The sequence below is a fragment of the Culex quinquefasciatus genome, chromosome 3 (genome assembly GCF_015732765.1).
Source record: "Culex quinquefasciatus strain JHB chromosome 3, VPISU_Cqui_1.0_pri_paternal, whole genome shotgun sequence".
In the NCBI taxonomy this organism is placed as follows: domain Eukaryota; kingdom Metazoa; phylum Arthropoda; class Insecta; order Diptera; family Culicidae; genus Culex; species Culex quinquefasciatus.
Genome location: NC_051863.1, coordinates 62648946 through 62666692, shown reverse-complemented (window position 1 = coordinate 62666692; position 17747 = coordinate 62648946). Strand labels below are relative to the sequence as shown.

Here is a 17747-nt window from a genome sequence, read left to right as displayed (position 1 = left end):
TTTTCATTGTAGAAGATCAGATTCATTTCCATTGATTCAAACTCCTAAGCTAAGTGAAATTTTCTAAGTTAAGTGATTGTAGATAGGCCATCACCCAATCGAAAGCTAATTCAAATAAAAAAAGGATCCCCACAACGACACAATTATGTTCATTTCATTTGTTTACCTTTGAGGTTAAGATCCGAGCTTTTCTACTTTATTGCGTGCTTTAAATTTTATTGATACAAAATAAAACTTGAAAACGCGTTTTGCCATGTTTTTGAGGTAGGGCTATAATCCTGCTCATAAAATGATAGAAAATGATGATATCAATAATAAATATATGAAAAATATTCAAACGGCAGTTTACTCCGTGCCTGGGCAAATTGGACCAAAACTGATTCATCAAGCATTGTATTTATTTTAATTTCTAAATCAACATAAATGTGTCAATCTATTAAGTGCATATCATTCATCATCATCATCATCAGCATCATTCTTATGTAAAATTGTCTGATCTTTCCGATAAAAATATTTTCAGTATTTTTGAAAAATGACCTAACATTTGAAACAGTCCAAAAATGCTTTTATAGCGGAATTGGGGTTTAACGGGCCCTAGATGATTTTTGCGGTGTATGTGGTTATTTTTATTGGAATCCTGGGCCATTTTCACATAAGTTTAGAGTATTTTGGATGGCCTCATAAAGCCTCCTTTCTAAATACTGAGCGATTTTAAAGCACAATTGTTTAAAAATGGGGAATTGGGGCAAAATGGAACCTTTACAATTTCGCCCACTGTGCACTGGCTTATCCGATTTTGACCATATAAGTCGCATTTGAATTGTACGAAGTTTTGATAAGTAGTTCAAAAGTTATGCATAAAAATGTGTTTTTACATATTTCCGACAGTTGAATGAATGGCAAAAAATCGCTCCTAATATCATAATGTTATGTTTTGTTTGAGAGCAGTTATCTTAGGTTTCGGTCATTTGATTTTTTTTGTATTTTTTAATCCGACTGAAACTTTTTTGGTGCCTTCGGTATGCCCAAAAAGCCATTTTGCATCATTAGTTTGTCCATTTGATTTTCCATACAAATTTGGCAGCTGGCCATACTAAAATGATGTATGAAAATTCAAAAATCTGTATCTTTTGAACAAATTTTTTGATCGATTTGGTGTCTTCGGCAAAGTTGTAGGTATGGATATGGACTACACTGGAAAAAAATGATACACGGTAAAAAAATGGTGATTTTTTATTTAACTTTTTGTCACTAAAACTTGATTTGCAAAAAAACACTTTTTTATTTTTTTTTTATTTTTTGATATGTTTTAGAGGACATCAAATGCCAACTTTTCAGAAATTTCCAGGTTGTGCAAAAAATCTTTGAGCGAGTTATGAATTTTTGAATCAAAATATTTTTTTCAAAAAATCGAAAAATAGGTCGCAAAAATTTTTCAACTTCATTTTTCAATGTAATATCAAATTAGCAATCAATAAGTACTCTAGTGAAATTTTGATAAAGTGCACCGTTTTCACGTTAAATCCATTTTCAGGTGACTTTTTTGAAAATAGTCGCAGTTATTCATTTTTTAAAATTAGTGCACATGTTTGCCCACCTTTGAAAAAAAATATTTTTGAAAAGCTGAGAAAATTCTCTATATTTTGCTGCAGTACATGTTTGCAAAATATTCAATATTACGCTCTTTTAAAATATTAGTCTTGGTTTAAAAATTTTGAAAATATTTTTTTCGAAAAGATCGGAAAATTTCACGAATGTTTCATATTTTTACAATGAAAATCGGACCATTAGTTGCTAGGATATCGACATTAGAAAATGGTGTGTTGTTTGGGTGGGACTTAGAAAACAACAATTTTCCTGTTTTTAAACCTTTGCATGGCAATATCTCAGCAACTAAAGGTCGTATCAACCAAGTTCAAAGATGAAAATATAGAGAATTTTCTCAGCTTTTCAAAAATATTTTTATCAAAGGTGGGCACTAATTTTAAAAATGAAAAACTGCGACAATTTAAAAAAAAAAGTCACCTAAAAATGGAATTAACTTGAAAACGGTGCACTTTATCAAAATTTCACTAGAGTACTTTTTGATTGCAAATTTTATTTTACATCGAAAAATGAAGTTGAAAAATTTTTGCGACCGATTTTGACCAAGTATTGATTCAAAAATTCATAACTCGCTCAAAGAATTTTTGCACAACCTGGAAATTTCTGAAAAGTTGGCATTTGATGTCCTCTAAAACATATCAAAATCAAACCATCCACATTAACGACCCCCGGGTCTTTTGTGGTCTCTATTGCAAGTTTCTGCTCGAACCTAGGAGTCCGAAGGCTTGAATGGGGAGAACACCCAAACCTCTTTTTACTCCAAGGAACCTTCCACCCCAGTGTTTGAACTGACGACCTTAGGATTGTGAGTCCAACCGCCGCCAGCGATTCCACCGGAGTAGGCTTGGTTTGGTGTGTTGTTTGTACTTATGGCATGGAGACAACTCCTACACCTGGAATGACTTAACGGCCTAACAACCAAGGCCGGGACCGACATTTTACTTCCTCATCCGATGGAAGGTTGCAGCAGATGGGAATTGAACCCAGAATCATCCGCTTGCAAAGCGGACAGCGTTTTTTTTGCAAATCAAGTTTTAGTGACGAAAAGTTAAATAGAAAATCACAAAAAAATTTTGCCGTGTATCATTTTTTTTCCAGTGTAGTCCATATCCATACCTACAACTTTGCCGAAGACACCAAATCGATCAAAAAATTTCTTCAAAAGATACAGATTTTTGAATTTTCATACATCATTTTTGTATGGCCAGCTGCCAAATTTGTATGGATGCAAAATGGCTTCTTTGGGCATACCGAATGCACCAAAAAAGTTTCAGTCGGATTAAAAAATACAAAAAATAAAATTTAAGAAAAAGATCGATTTCGTAGAGAATTGCTCTTGAGAGGTAATCTAAATATTCTCCAAACGAAATATACAAAATATTGACAATCTGGCAACCCTGTCTCAAGTTATGACCACTTAAGTGATTTTGATGTACTTTTTTGCAGCCGGATCTAACTTAAATGTATGTTAACGAGGTCCGGATCCATCGTCCGACCCATCGTTGGTTAGGTAAACGAAAAACATTTCCAATGAGTCCAAAACATTAGAAATCTGGCAACCCTGTCTCGGGTTATGACCACTCAACTGATATTTATGTACTTACGACACCAAAGTAAAGTGAAATGAAATACGCTTTCAAAACACAAATATTTTTTTAAAAAAATCATCTAAACGCGTTTTTCAATTCAGTTTTACATGCTTAACAACCCGACAGAAAAAAAAATCCAGTGAAAATTTTCCGGAAAATGGTGAAAATTTCCATATAAAATCAAGGTTAACTATTTTGACAACTGCAAAATCCCGTCTTACCTCATCTTATCTACCATGTTCACTTAAATGTCCCGTTGTTGTTTTTAATTATTATAGGCTATTATTGAATTTTAAATTTCAAGTTTCATGAGGAGTTGACAAAGCAAATGAATAATTTTTCAAAACAATAAAGCCACACTTATTCTTCCCCTAAAATGTTGGGTTTATCTATTCTATACTTCGTTAAGATCATAACATCGATTTTTTGTATTTTAAGGATTATCATCACATCCAAACAGGAACTTCTCTCCCCATGGTTTCTAACGCAAACTTCTTACCTGCGAAAATAGCTCATCGTGGTATTTTGGGACCGAATTTGAAGAATGAAATGTGCGAGAAATGAGCCCCAGAAAATATCAGCAAATGCCACTGACAAGGGTCTTGCGCCTCCCCAATTGAGGAGGTTACTCTTTCGAAAAGGTCGTAAACTTTTCCTTTATTTTTTTCCAAATCGCAATTCCGCGAATCCGAAAATCGTAGGGCGCCGAATTGGACTTCATTTTGATCCAATTGAAAATGTTTGCCCTTTTCATTATTACTTCCTCCCCCCAAAAGCCAAGGTTAACCGATTCTGAGTCTGGTGGAAAAACCAAGAAGTAAATTTGCCAGGATAAACTTCTTCCTCTCGAGGCGAGGCGGTTATAGAAGCCTGCCTTCCTGGAATCGTTTTGACCTGAATTGCTTCTAGATGTAATTTGAATTTGATTGGTGTTACTGATGAACTTGGAACTACCTCTGGGTTTTCCCTTAACTCAATGTGGGTGGAAATAAAACTTAATTTAGGGGGGGGGGAAGGAATGGACACAGTTGAGAGGACTTTTCTTACACAGATTTCAAAGTTCTTTTTAAAAGTAAATTAAAGCTTAAACCTTGCTAGAGTGACTTTCATGTAAACAAAAATTTAAGATGCAAACAGATTGCTGGTAACCATTTTGAACCCTTTTCAAATATAGATAAAAAGGATCAATCTCTTCCGAGCAAGGCCATCGATTGCAATGCAAATTATTCCTAAGGAAAAGTCAAATATTTGCGACACATGCCATTCAACCGGCTGGAAACTTGGTACCAACAAAAAAAAGTAGAAGAAAAAAGGAAACTGTTTCGCTGGAAACAACATCTTGCGTTCTCGTTCACGAGACGAGACAAGCAAAATAGAAAAGAAAAATCACACAGAGATAACTGTGTTTGATCCCTTTTCTGTCTGGTCGGAACGCCTTTTCGTCACCGTAAAATCGATGTTATCGTTCCACCAAGGACAGCAAACGACACACAGACGCAACAAAACGAACACTGAAAGAAATTGTTTTTGTCATCTTATTATTTCTTTGAAAAAATAACAACAAATGGTTTGTTTGCAAAATTGTAAAACATAAAACTTTATTTAAGAGTTTTTAATAAAATAAGCATTTCAACTTTAAAGATTCTTCCCCTTGAATTCGATCGATTCTGCGAACCTGTGGCAGAACCTTTTGATGTTTGTGCAAGTATCCTTCCAGGGATGTTATCAAGCATGTTGAACAAATAAACGAGAGGAAACGAGTAAAAACAGAACCATCTATTTAGAGTTTCACTCATAAAAAAGCTGTTTTAAAAATATTTTGATGAATCATGTGAATAAGTGAAAAAAGATAAATATTGTGAAGTTTTTTCTATCTATCGAAACAAAATATATAAAATTTTATTTTATACACCGCTGAAGAAAAAAAACACTGTGAAGTGATTAATATTCCCTTTGAGTGCACGGCATACGATGCCAGAGCTTCGATAGCATCTTCAGCTTGCATATTGATAGAATGAAAAAGCTTCAAAAATAACCAAAAAAATATCGCTGGGAGTAAAATATTCACGAGGTGATGCTAGAATTTTCAGCTGCAGGGACAACCACATGTTGGGAAGATAATAAAGATAAATTTAAATTTTTAAATGGATTCACAACAACCACATTTGAAATCGAACCATTTTTTTAAATATTCATGATTTGCAATCTAAAATTATTCAAAACGAGTTAAACATGTTCAAACAATCATTCAATAACATTTAAAAAAAAATTAATTCCTAATATTTCATCGAGAAACTTTTTTTGAGAATTAAATTTTTTGAACCGGTATTGTAACATGTCGATTTTCTGTAGAAGTTTTTTTTTTAACATTTGTTCTTTGTTAAGGGGTTACAAACATGTAAATCGGCAAAAATGTCAGAGGTTGATTGAGCACACATTTGAACTTTTTTTCAAATCTGTTCTCAGGGAATTAAAATATACATTTTTATCTACTGACAAAACAAATTTGAAGCCATTTGGTTGTACCGTTGCCGAGTTATAGCTATTTGAAGTTAGCAGTTTCAAAAAACGGGTGCCACGATATCTCAACACTGCTCTGACCAAATCGGCTCAAAATTTTGGTAAAGAATGTCAAACTATTCCCGTGTGCATGACAAAAGCCGATTTTCAAAAAAGTTTATTAAAAAAAAGATAAAAATACTTTTATGTTTTTCATATAAAAAATCGTCAGTATTTGATTTTTGTATTTTTCAAAAAAAAAGCTAAATTTAAAAATCGGGCTTCTTTATGCACACAGGATATGTCTTGGAAGTCTTTACCTCAAATTTCAGCCAATTTGGTTCAGCCCATCTCGAGATATCGTGGCACCGGTAAATCAACTCGGTGTTTTGAGAAAAACGCTCACAAAGTTTGACAGTCCGCTTTGCGCATGGCAACATTTTGATTTTAAATCGTCTCTTATTCAGTTTAATCATGTAATATCATCATAAAACTTTCAGGAGTGATTGAAAATCATCTTTTTAGTGGATTGAATAAATTTTCTGTAACATGAAATTTGGTGATTTTCTACATGTATGTAACCCCTTAAGGGCAAATTTGTCTAATGTACATTTGATCATCAAAACAAAAAAAACAAAGAAAGTCCTAAACATAACCTTTCAACCTACATTTTTATTTATTACTGAAATACTAAAATACTAAAATACTAAAATACTAAAATACTAAAATACTAAAATACTAAAATACTAAAATACTAAAATACTAAAATACTAAAATACTAAAATACTAAAATACTAAAATACTAAAATACTAAAATACTAAAATACTAAAATACTAAAATACTAAAATACTAAAATACTAAAATACTAAAATACTAAAATACTAAAATACTAAAATACTAAAATACTAAAATACTAAAATACTAAAATACTAAAATACTAAAATACTAAAATACTAAAATACTAAAATACTAAAATACTAAAATACTAAAATACTAAAATACTAAAATACTAAAATACTAAAATACTAAAATACTAAAATACTAAAATACTAAAATACTAAAATACTAAAATACTAAAATACTAAAATACTAAAATACTAAAATACTAAAATACTAAAATACTAAAATACTAAAATACTAAAATACTAAAATACTAAAATACTAAAATACTAAAATACTAAAATACTAAAATACTAAAATACTAAAATACTAAAATACTAAAATACTAAAATACTAAAATACTAAAATACTAAAATACTAAAATACTAAAATACTAAAATACTAAAATACTAAAATACTAAAATACTAAAATACTAAAATACTAAAATACTAAAATACTAAAATACTAAAATACTAAAATACTAAAATACTAAAATACTAAAATACTAAAATACTAAAATACTAAAATACTAAAATACTAAAATACTAAAATACTAAAATACTAAAATACTAAAATACTAAAATACTAAAATACTAAAATACTAAAATACTAAAATACTAAAATACTAAAATACTAAAATACTAAAATACTAAAATACTAAAATACTAAAATACTAAAATACTAAAATACTAAAATACTAAAATACTAAAATACTAAAATACTAAAATACTAAAATACTAAAATACTAAAATACTAAAATACTAAAATACTAAAATACTAAAATACTAAAATACTAAAATACTAAAATACTAAAATACTAAAATACTAAAATACTAAAATACTAAAATTTTAAAATACTACAATACAAAAATACTAAAATAAATAAACCAAAATTTAAAAAAAAAAAGAATTACTCAGCTTTTACCCAGCGTTAGTACCATTCGCATTTTAACACAGCATATGATTAGTGAAATAGACGAAGCAAAAAAAACCCCAACTGCGCCAAATTACCACTCCGGTGTGACAGGTGCTGATGATGGGCGAATTAAATTTACATTCAAATTCATTCACGGAACCGGCAGGCAGTCCAGAGAAGGTGTCTGCCTCTGATGTTGGAAAACTGTGAAGGGACGACTAATTTGCACGCCATCTCTTTCATCGCCCAACTTTGTCACCAAAAAGCCAACCTGGAGCTCTTGGAAAAGTGGAAAATGAGCTAGGCTTGTGTGCGGAGACTTATTAGAGTGGGAGGGCCACTTGACTGGTTGGCTATGAATATTTCTACGGTTTCTATTTCCCCTGGCCAGCTTACCCACCTTAAATAATATTCCCGTCACGTACGACTACTTGTGGCAGTTGGCTGCTGGATGTGCTGGATGTACTGGACGGTCACCGGTGGAAATCTCGACCTGTTTCCTGAGGGACGTCGCAAATGGCGGGCGTTTCGCCGAACTCGTTAGAAATAACGAGTGATAAATTGTTTTTCGGGGGATGTGATTTGGTCCCTGCATGGAAATGAGCTAATCACAGGGTGGGATAATGTAATGTACGGTTTGGATGGCTAATTTGAGGATCCGAAACCTGTCAATTTCAAAAGAGATATACCTCTTTTGGAGTTTCATGGAAATTATGTTGGCGACTTTTTTCGAAAATTCTTAGAACAGCAAAAAAATAATTAACTTTTCCAAAAAAATGTGTTTTTTGCGAATTAAATCAGAGTCAATTTCAACATCGGATTCAATCAAAGATCAGAATCAGATTTGATTAGACAAACTTCCTCCATCGTTTCGGAATTTTCCTCAGGAATGTTTTCGCATGCCACAAACCCTAGCTAAAACAGGCTAAAACAAGCTTCTTGGAATTCCACCAAGTCGAGCAGCTTCTGTGATTTTTTTTTCGCGAATTGCGCCAACATTCCATATGAGTGCCCCATGCCAAGGCGAGAGGCATGGTAATGGCAATTAATTATCTTAAGTAAGTTAATGTTGTGCTCTCCTTACCACAATGACGATAATTTTGTTGATGGGGGTGGTTTTGATTTTGTGGTTTATCCTTGAACCGTTTAGAAAACAATATGTATTCGTAAAAAATATTTCAAAGTTTCGCTCCACAAACCATAAATCCAATAATCCCACTAAAGTTGCATCCTTCTTTTTACAACCAAAAATCAATATTCCCAACAACACCTCTCCGCACTGTCACGTCTAAAGATATATTCCAAAAGTTTTGTTCACGACTCCACACACACACCTTTAGCGATAGTGTTTCGAGTTTCTGTTCTCTCCGATAAAACGAACTGATAAATCAACCGCAATAATACCCTATCATTCGTCGATGTTGCTGAGTTGAGCCAACCGTAGGGAAAACTCTCGAATGAAATTAATCACCTGGGTAAAATCCTATTGTTTATGCATTTTTCAAGAAAAAAAAAATATACAAAAAAAAAACATGCAAGAAATGAAAAATGCAAAAGTTTACATTTATGTACGTTAACTCTTAAAAGCGTCTATTCATTGAAACAATAATATTTCATTCCAGCAACTAAATGCTCTCGTTTCCTTTCTATACTAGAAAAAGGGTTTGTACAGCGCGATGATGGATGGGCACTTCACATGATTGAACTCGTATCGTGCTCTGTGAGGCTGAAAGCTCTTACATGTAAGATGATTTTTCATCGCAATAGTGTCTCATTGAAATGTTTGCAATAATCAACTCTTTTGTAAGTGTAATTATTCATTTAAAACAAATGAATTTCTCAATTTAAAATGAAGAAAAAAAAGTTATCTTATTTTAAATTGTCTGTTCTAAAACTTTGTAGAACATTGTTACACTCTTACAAATTGCCTTGAAAAGTTACAAAACAACAGGAAATTTTAAAATAACTTTTTTTTTGTTCTAATTGAAAAAACAACCCTCAGGGTTCTAGCAGATTCGAAAAGAACAATGAATTTCCCTTTAAATTACAGGTTCAAACAAATTTAACAGTTGAGTCACAAAAAATTGCAGAGTTTTAAAAAAATATTTTCGTCGATGAAAAATGCTTTTATTCGGAATTCTGAGCACGCTATCAAATCGAGCGTCCAATTTTACATAAAAGTCCCTTTGACACCAAATTTCCATCTCATCACCATTTCAGGCTACAAATTATTGAAAAACGCCTCCTTTTTCGCATGTTCTAAAATGGAAAGGGGCGTATGGGGCGTATCACCCCTTAGGACAAAGTTTCACGCAAATCGAAGAGGGGTCGGGGCAACATTATACGATTTCGTGTGAGTTGGCGGAGAATTAGCCACCTCTGAGATTTTTTCTACATTTGTAGTGTAGTGTTCTCATTCTATTAGTATTTGCAAATGACACCTTTTACCATAAAATGGATGTAACTTTTGACCCGTCAGTTCCCAAATATTCTCAAAAAAATTCCTAGATATATAGATTGTCTAAAAACCCAATATCCTCCCCAATCAATATTTTTTTAGATTTTTTGTTTTTTTTTTTTGCGAGGCTTAGTCCATTTCTTCCATATTTTAGCTTGAAATGATTTACTCTTTCTTTTTTGTAATTTAAAACAAAATAAACCATCCAATCTACTTTAACAATCCCCGGGTCTTTTGTGGTTTCTTTTGCAAGTTTCTGCCCGAACCAAGGAGTCCAAAGGCTTGAATGGGGAGAGCACCCAAACCTCTTTCTACTCCAAGGAACCTTCCACACCAGGGTTCAAACTGACGACCTTTGGATTACGAATCCAACCGCCGCCAGCGATTTCACCAGTGATTGGGCCTAACAACAACCAAGGCCGGGACCAACGTTTTACTTCCCCATCCGATGGAAGGCAGGAGCAGATGAGAATCGAACTCATGATCATCCGCTTATAAAGCGGACAGCGTAACCATTCAACCACGCCTGTAATTAAAACATAATTTGTGGATAAACTTATAAAATGTCCAACAACTAAATTTCGTCAAATAAAAATATCTATTTTATAAAAATTATTGTTCTTGTAATATTTACGTCATTACTTATATAAGTTATTGAAAATAAGGTGGTAAATGGGACCTGAAAAAATAACTCATTACTGTTTCTTTTTCAAATAGTAACTGTGTCTCAACAACAAGGTGACCAAAATTTTGGTTCGGAAAGTATAAACAATTTCCTATAATTTCATCTATGAAACATTGAAAGTTATTTAGATGCATTTAAAAAGGGTTTTCATATTCCTTGAGTAATTTTGCAAAATCTTTAAAAATCGAAATTAAACCCTTATTCAAAATCAAACCCTTATTACGCAAATTGATAACACGTTAGTTTAATTAGAACGCCTTTTTGGAATATTTTTTTTATTTTACCTTGGAAACAGTGATTTTAAGATCTCTGCCATTTTAGTGAAATATGCAGCTGGCAAAAAATGTCAAGAACAAGAAGAATTCGATGTCAAAAAAAGCTTCAATTTTGTCAAGGTATGACAGATTTGGGCTCACTGAACATGTTCTAATCAATATGGGTCATTCCATCTGAAGCGGAACAGCATTTGAAAATTACCCTCTCCGATCCTGCTCAAATTTGGCAGGGCTGTTGATACTATCAAAACATGCAAGAATCCCGAATTTCATCCAAATCGGACCACCCCCTCAATTTTTGTACCTCCCCAAAAAATCGACTTTTTGACGATTTTTGACCAAACCTCCTAGTTTCAAACGACGATAACTCAGGAACCACAAATCTTAGAGGGTCGGTCTTAGACTCAATTTTGAAGGAAATTGGACGTAGAATCCATTTCCGTGATCAAAATTTAAATTAATTTATTTTTTTCTACCTGCATTGCGCAATTGAAAACTTTAAACGGCCGTATCTCAAAACACCCCAACTTATTTTTTTTATTTGACCTCACCATCGTGTTCCCCCGGCCAATTTTACATAAGAATCACTTATCGACAGAAATGAATATGTTTTGTTCCAGAGATATCGAATTTTAAAGTTTTGTGTTTTCGAGATTACCTACATTAGCTTCATTCGCCGCATCTGCTAGAAGCACACAGGCGGGCTGAACAATAACTGCTACCTGGTCATTTATTGAAATAATATTTCATCATAAATAATCTTTATCAAATTGGGCAAAAATTAACTGTATAACACTGTAGGAAACTGGAGTTTAATCGCGAATGTTTATCTGTTAAAACAAATGAATGAAGTGAATTTCTGTGCTAACCCACAGGACAGAGCAATAACGACCCACAGTAAAGGGCAGAATTGGATTCCGATGCAAAATGCAATTAATCTTGTTAGTAACACTGAACAATAAGTGCACGATACATTATTGAGTTAAAAATATGAATCAAAATGAATAAAATTTGTTGATTTGTTGTACTCTAGTGAAGGACGATCACAAGGAGTAGGAAAAGGATTTCTGTAAAGTATAAAACTGAAAAATGTAAGAAAATCACAAAGTTTGATCTGCTGCAAAGCGGCTAATTCCCCAAATTTTGTTGCGATGATTTCGACATCGTCCGAACAACAGTGTTTTTTTTTTCTTCTGTCATTCTTGGATTCTTGGAACACAATACGGCTGCTGTCCTCACGTATAAAGGATTTTTTTTAAATAAAATGTACCTTGACTAAAATCATCTTTTAATCAAATGGAACTGGCTCACAATATAAAAATTGATTTAATATGATCAATCTTTTAACCCATAAATGAGATTTGCCAAATTATGGTAAAGTGTCAATAATAAACTATAATAATAATAAAGCAGGTTTTGGGGTTTTTGCTGAATGGTACTATTTTGCTACCGCCCATGATAAAGGCCCTAGTCATGGCCTCGGAGGTTCTCTAAAACGGTTAGCAACACGTAAATAAACGGTGCATTCAAAATAACCCAATAAATATTTTTTTCACAAAAATAGATTGATCAAGGTAGGGGAACAGCATCTAATTCCAGCGTTCTTCTAATGTTGCCATATCAGCGCTTTGGCATTCAATTACAGCTGATTAAAAGCGTTTTCAACTGAAATCGAGTGATAAATAGCTCAATAAGAAAGAAGTGAACAAGCAAGTTTCTATCAAAAGTTTTGCAAAATTTGTTGTTTAAATAGTGAAAATCTCGGGTGAGTTTTCAAAAAGCCGTAAGAGCCACCGTGATCTCCAACACCAATATTTGTTTTTCTCCCAATTGTAACAAAATTTCATTTTTTTTAGTTTGGGGCACTTGAGAGACGAGTTGATGAACAATCATAAGCATTTTTGAAATTTGTTTTTTCGTAAGTAGGTCGGATACCGATGCAAAATAGGCTTTGTTTACCATTGGCAATTACGGCTTTTTGACTTAACCTGCCAAACATACGAGAATTTCCCCTATTAGCCATTTGAATAAATATTTGCGTAAAATTATAAAAAGATAAATTAAATTAACTATCTCCCATAACACCAGGTAGCAGTTATTGATCAGCCCGCCTGTGTGCTTCTAGCAGATGCGGCGAATGAAGCTAATGTAGGTAATCTCGAAAACACAAAACTTTAAAATTCGATATCTCTGGAACAAAACATATTCATTTCTGTCGATAAGTGATTCTTATGTAAAATTGGCCGGGGAACACGATGGTGAGGTCAAATAAAAAAAATAAGTTGGGGTGTTTTGAGATACGGCCGTTTAAAGTTTTCAATTGCGCAATACAGGTAGAAAAAATAAATTAATCTAAATTTTGATCACGGGAATGGATTCTACGTCCAATTTCCTTCAAAATTGAGTCTAAGACTGACCCTCTAAGATTTGAGGTTCCTGAGCTATCGCCGTTTGAAACTAGGAGGTTTGGTCAAAAATCGCCAAAAAGTCGATTTTTTGGGGAGGTACAAAAATGGAGGGGGTGGTCCGATTTGGATGAAATTCGGGATTCTTACATGTTTTGATAGTATCAACAGCTCTGCCAAATTTGAGCAGGATCGGAGAGGGTAATTTTCAAATTTGCACTTTTTCGTGCACAGTTGAGATGGAATGACCCATATTTGTTAAACCTGGAGTGCACGCGCATGGTTGCTTACGATAACTCCATACCTTCTTAAATTTACCATAAATTTATTTACTGGAAAGAAATTCACTAACATTCAATTATGATGATTAGAGCATGTTTAGGAAGCCTGGATCTATCATACCTTGATGAAACGGAAACATTCACAGACATCAACTACACAGCATAAAATATATTAATCCATCTGCATGTCAAAGGCCTGCCTGTAAAATAAAGTTTGCACTATTTTATAAAATTCTATGTATATCCCAAGTAACAATTTTAGTTTTGTTGTAGTTTTGAAGAGGTTGTACAGAATACTTCCGAAAATGTATGAGAGATGCTTCTTAGTCCCACATGCTGAGTTAAATACGAATTAAATAAGCAATAAAGCCAAAATGGACTATTTTAGGAGGTTAGCCAGAGCAAAATTGAAGAGTTTCATAAGACAAAATAATTTTATTGTATGCTTTATTGATGCTTTAAAGAGCTCTACAAGATACGAATAATGCTATCTAGCTGGGAAATAAGTTTTGTTGTAACCTGAAAGAATTCTTAAATTCTTATAACAGAACAAATTGCATTTTCATTTAATCTGATAGGAAACCTAAAGCCTGTATCGCAGACTGAATAGCATGCATAATTGTTTTATTAAGGCAATGATTCTTCTTCTAGATGGAATCAGAAAATACTTTTGGTCGATAACAATTCACAAGTCAATAATATAAAAGACATAAATATCAGTAATTAAATCTCTCATGTAATGCACTCTAAAGGTAATGCCAAAAAAAAACCATCGAACATTTTTTTGAGATAGTTCGAAAAAATGGTACGCGCCTTCTCAAATTATTAGAAAAAGTTTGTAATTTTACCTACAAAAATAATTTGAGCACGGTCATTGCTCAAGAATTCAACATGGCTACGCTTTTCAGTAACATTTCTCTTTAGGCAATATGGCGAAATTTATTAAATGTAATTATTCTTGCTTGAGACTGTTTTAAATTCACTTCTTCTTTAAATGGTCTTGCTCAAAACTGACTAGGAATAACTTGTTTTAAGAGAGATTTATTACGGTTTCAGTCAAGATAATGTAGCTTTTAGATGGTTTTATTGAAGTTTAAATCGCCTAAGCTGAGACCGTAGCGCATGCCTGTCATTGATTACTGCAAGAAGATCCGACTAGAGAAATCGCCAAAATTTCACCACAATTCAATAAAAAAAAACAACAGCGTTTGTTCGTTGTAATGGTAATTTTATTGCATAATATACACTAACCAATCCACTTTATACTCAATGCATTGTAAACACTATTACCATCACAGGTTTATAAGCGCTGCACTGTCCTGAAGAAATGCATATTTCAACTTTCCATCTTGTATTTGATTATACCTTTGACCCCAACTGTACAACATACACTGCACAAATTATTTTACTTTTTAGACGTTTAAATTATCTGCAAAACAAAAATCGTAAGTCAAATTAAAAAAAAAAACTCAGCTTAACTCGCTCAAACAGCACCATCAAATTGCTAATGACAGCGCGTAGCAATACACGTTACAAAATCCGGATGGTTTTGTACAAGAAAACTTGCAGAATACAAAGTTTTATCAATTTCTTTTTGAAAACCATTAGCACTATAAACTGTACTGATCCAGCCTTAAAGGTTTTCATTAAAAAGTCTGCGAGAAACAATCCACAAACAAAATGTGTGTAACGCCATGTTACGATGTTATAAATTGCGAAATAAACAATTATCTAAATAACAAGGTATCGTTGCCAATTAAATTAGTATTACTATTAATTTCTGCACAGGCGCCATTTCTAAAATAAGCTAATTGTTCCCAGTAATAAATTCTGGAAATAAATCGGTAATCTTTTCGCAAAAAAAACACAACCAAAACCACCAATTTATTCTTTTTATTATTCTCAGCACACTTTTGTAAACTTTTCATTAAGAGATCACTAGTAACTGCACTTAAAAGCTGGCTCAAAACAATTTGTCTCCTTGCACTGTGTTTCTTGATATACTACTGAATAAGTTGAAGTGAAATCCAACAAGGTTGGCCATATTCCTTATGAAGACGAAAAAGGTTTATTGCAGATTTCGTCAAGATATTCAAGCTTCGCCATGTATTATTCAGGAAATCTCGAAGTGTAACTAAAAACTTCTAAGTAGCATTCCTAATCAAGTCTTCAAGAAACCTTGAAAATATGTTGAAGGTTATGATGAAAACCTGTTGCTTTTGATAAAAGTTTGTATAAAACATTATTGTATTCAATAAAACTGTTTTAAAACCATATAAGAATATACAGCATTTGAATTGCTACTTGGGATAACACCCTTAAATATGTAGCCCATCAGTATGGGAAGCCTACTTGACCGAAATGTCAAGCTCATATATGCATTTATGCTTTTCATTCTTCATCGGTCTGATGTCCGGACGGGCTAGGCCAAGGCGCCAGTATCTAGTGTTGTTTTGAATCCCGTCGGTTGCAACTTTTTTAATGCTTACAATAATTTTACATGCATGCGATTTTACCATCGTTTTTTTTTTTTTTTTTTGCTGTGTATAAAAATGGCAGATGTGTAATCTGAAGATTTAAAGGTTTCAAAATAATGGATACCATTTTTAGAATAATTAAATCGACTCGGGGACCCGTGGTGCAGGGGTAAGCGTGGTTGCCTATCAACCAGTTGGCCTGGATTCAATCCCAGAAGGTCCCGGTGGCATTTTTCGAGACGAGATTTGTCTGACCACGCCTTCCGTTGGACAGGGAAGTAAATGTTGGCCCCGGTCTAACCTAGAGGTTAGGAGTCCTGCTTCAGTGGAGTCGCTGGTAGGCAGTTGGGCTCACAATCCAAAGGGCGTCAGTTTGAATCCCGGGGTGGATGGAAGTTCAGGTGTAAAAAGAGGTTTGCAATTGCCTCAACGATCAAGCATTCGGACACCTAGTTTCGAGTAGGAATCTCGCAATCAAGAACGCCAAGGCAATGCTCTAGAACGAATAATTTGATTTGATTGAAATCGACTCGACATTACTTTACTGTCCCTAATTAAGTAGATGATTCACTAAAGACTTATAATATTATTTCATGCAATATACATTAGGCAACTATTCGATTACCGTATCGAATGATACTTGCCCGATGAAACGTTGATAACACTAACTGATAGTCTAACTAGCCAGACGCAACGCCACACGCACCACAAAGTTTCCCACCACCCATCCAAAGTGGGAGAGCTGTTGAATTATGGCCACTCGAACGCAACCAGAGGAGGAGGGTGAGGTAAGTCGCAATAAATCGCTCTCCAAACGATGTGATAGGGCTTCGATATTGCAATTAAAAATGAGTTAGTGCAAAAACGCCAGTCTTCTTGATGCGTTGAGGTGTTGATTAGGTTTAGTTGGTTTTTGAGCGAGTCTTTTCGGTTTTAAATAAACGTCGGTTGAAGATGACACATGCTTGTAATTATTCCAAATGAAGTTTCCAAGAATGCGAAGGGCATGGAGTTGACGACTTGTACAGTGTAGCAGCTACGTTGTCTTAGGATGACGTCCATCAATTAACCTGAATGGCAGCCGCACCAACTAGCGGTGACTTGCAATTTATGGTTTGTATGAGTGTGTGTGGGCGTATGTTGTACGTGTGCATCGTATTTTCCTTGATGGCCCTGTAAACATATCCATGTCAAATGTAATACCGTATCCTATGCTGTGCTTGCTATCAATACACTCAAATGAGGAGTTGGCGTCCAAAAATATCTTTTAAGTAGTACAAAAAATTCGATCAATCTTGAAAAATATGCATTTAAACTCAACATTTTAAGAATTTGAACTGGATACAATTTTCTAAAAAAAAAAATAATCATTTTCTGTTACAAATAGCAAGAAACACTTCAAAGTTGGGTGTACCGAGCTACAGTAGATAATACCCATGGCAGCTGCCAACACAGTGTATTCTCTCGTATAGCTTTGCAGCAGCAGTCAAGAAGCACATTTGGCACGGTAGTGCCATATAACCGTGAATCATGAGACAGTGCGGCATGCTGTCTGCACCCTCGCACAAACCTCACATATGAGCGGTGCTCCTAGAAAAAATATAGTTTTTCGTAATTTGTTACCTCGGGGTGTTTTTTTAAAATGATAAATGAAATCTTATCACATATGGATTTGT

General features: G+C 33.6%; 1 protein-coding gene across 2 annotated transcripts in view; it reads left to right on the top strand.

Moving 5' to 3' along the window:
• The window catches only part of LOC6046831, a 138646-nt gene that overhangs the window by 31464 nt on the left and 89435 nt on the right, over positions 1-17747 (top strand). The window contains exon 1 of one of the 2 annotated variants that reach the window (XM_038262457.1): positions 16929-17184. The exons of the other annotated variant lie outside the window; for it this stretch is intronic. The gene's annotated coding sequence lies outside the window, so the exon portion shown is untranslated. Of the gene's footprint in view, positions 1-16928; positions 17185-17747 lie in introns of those variants that run through there. 2 annotated transcript variants of the gene reach the window in all.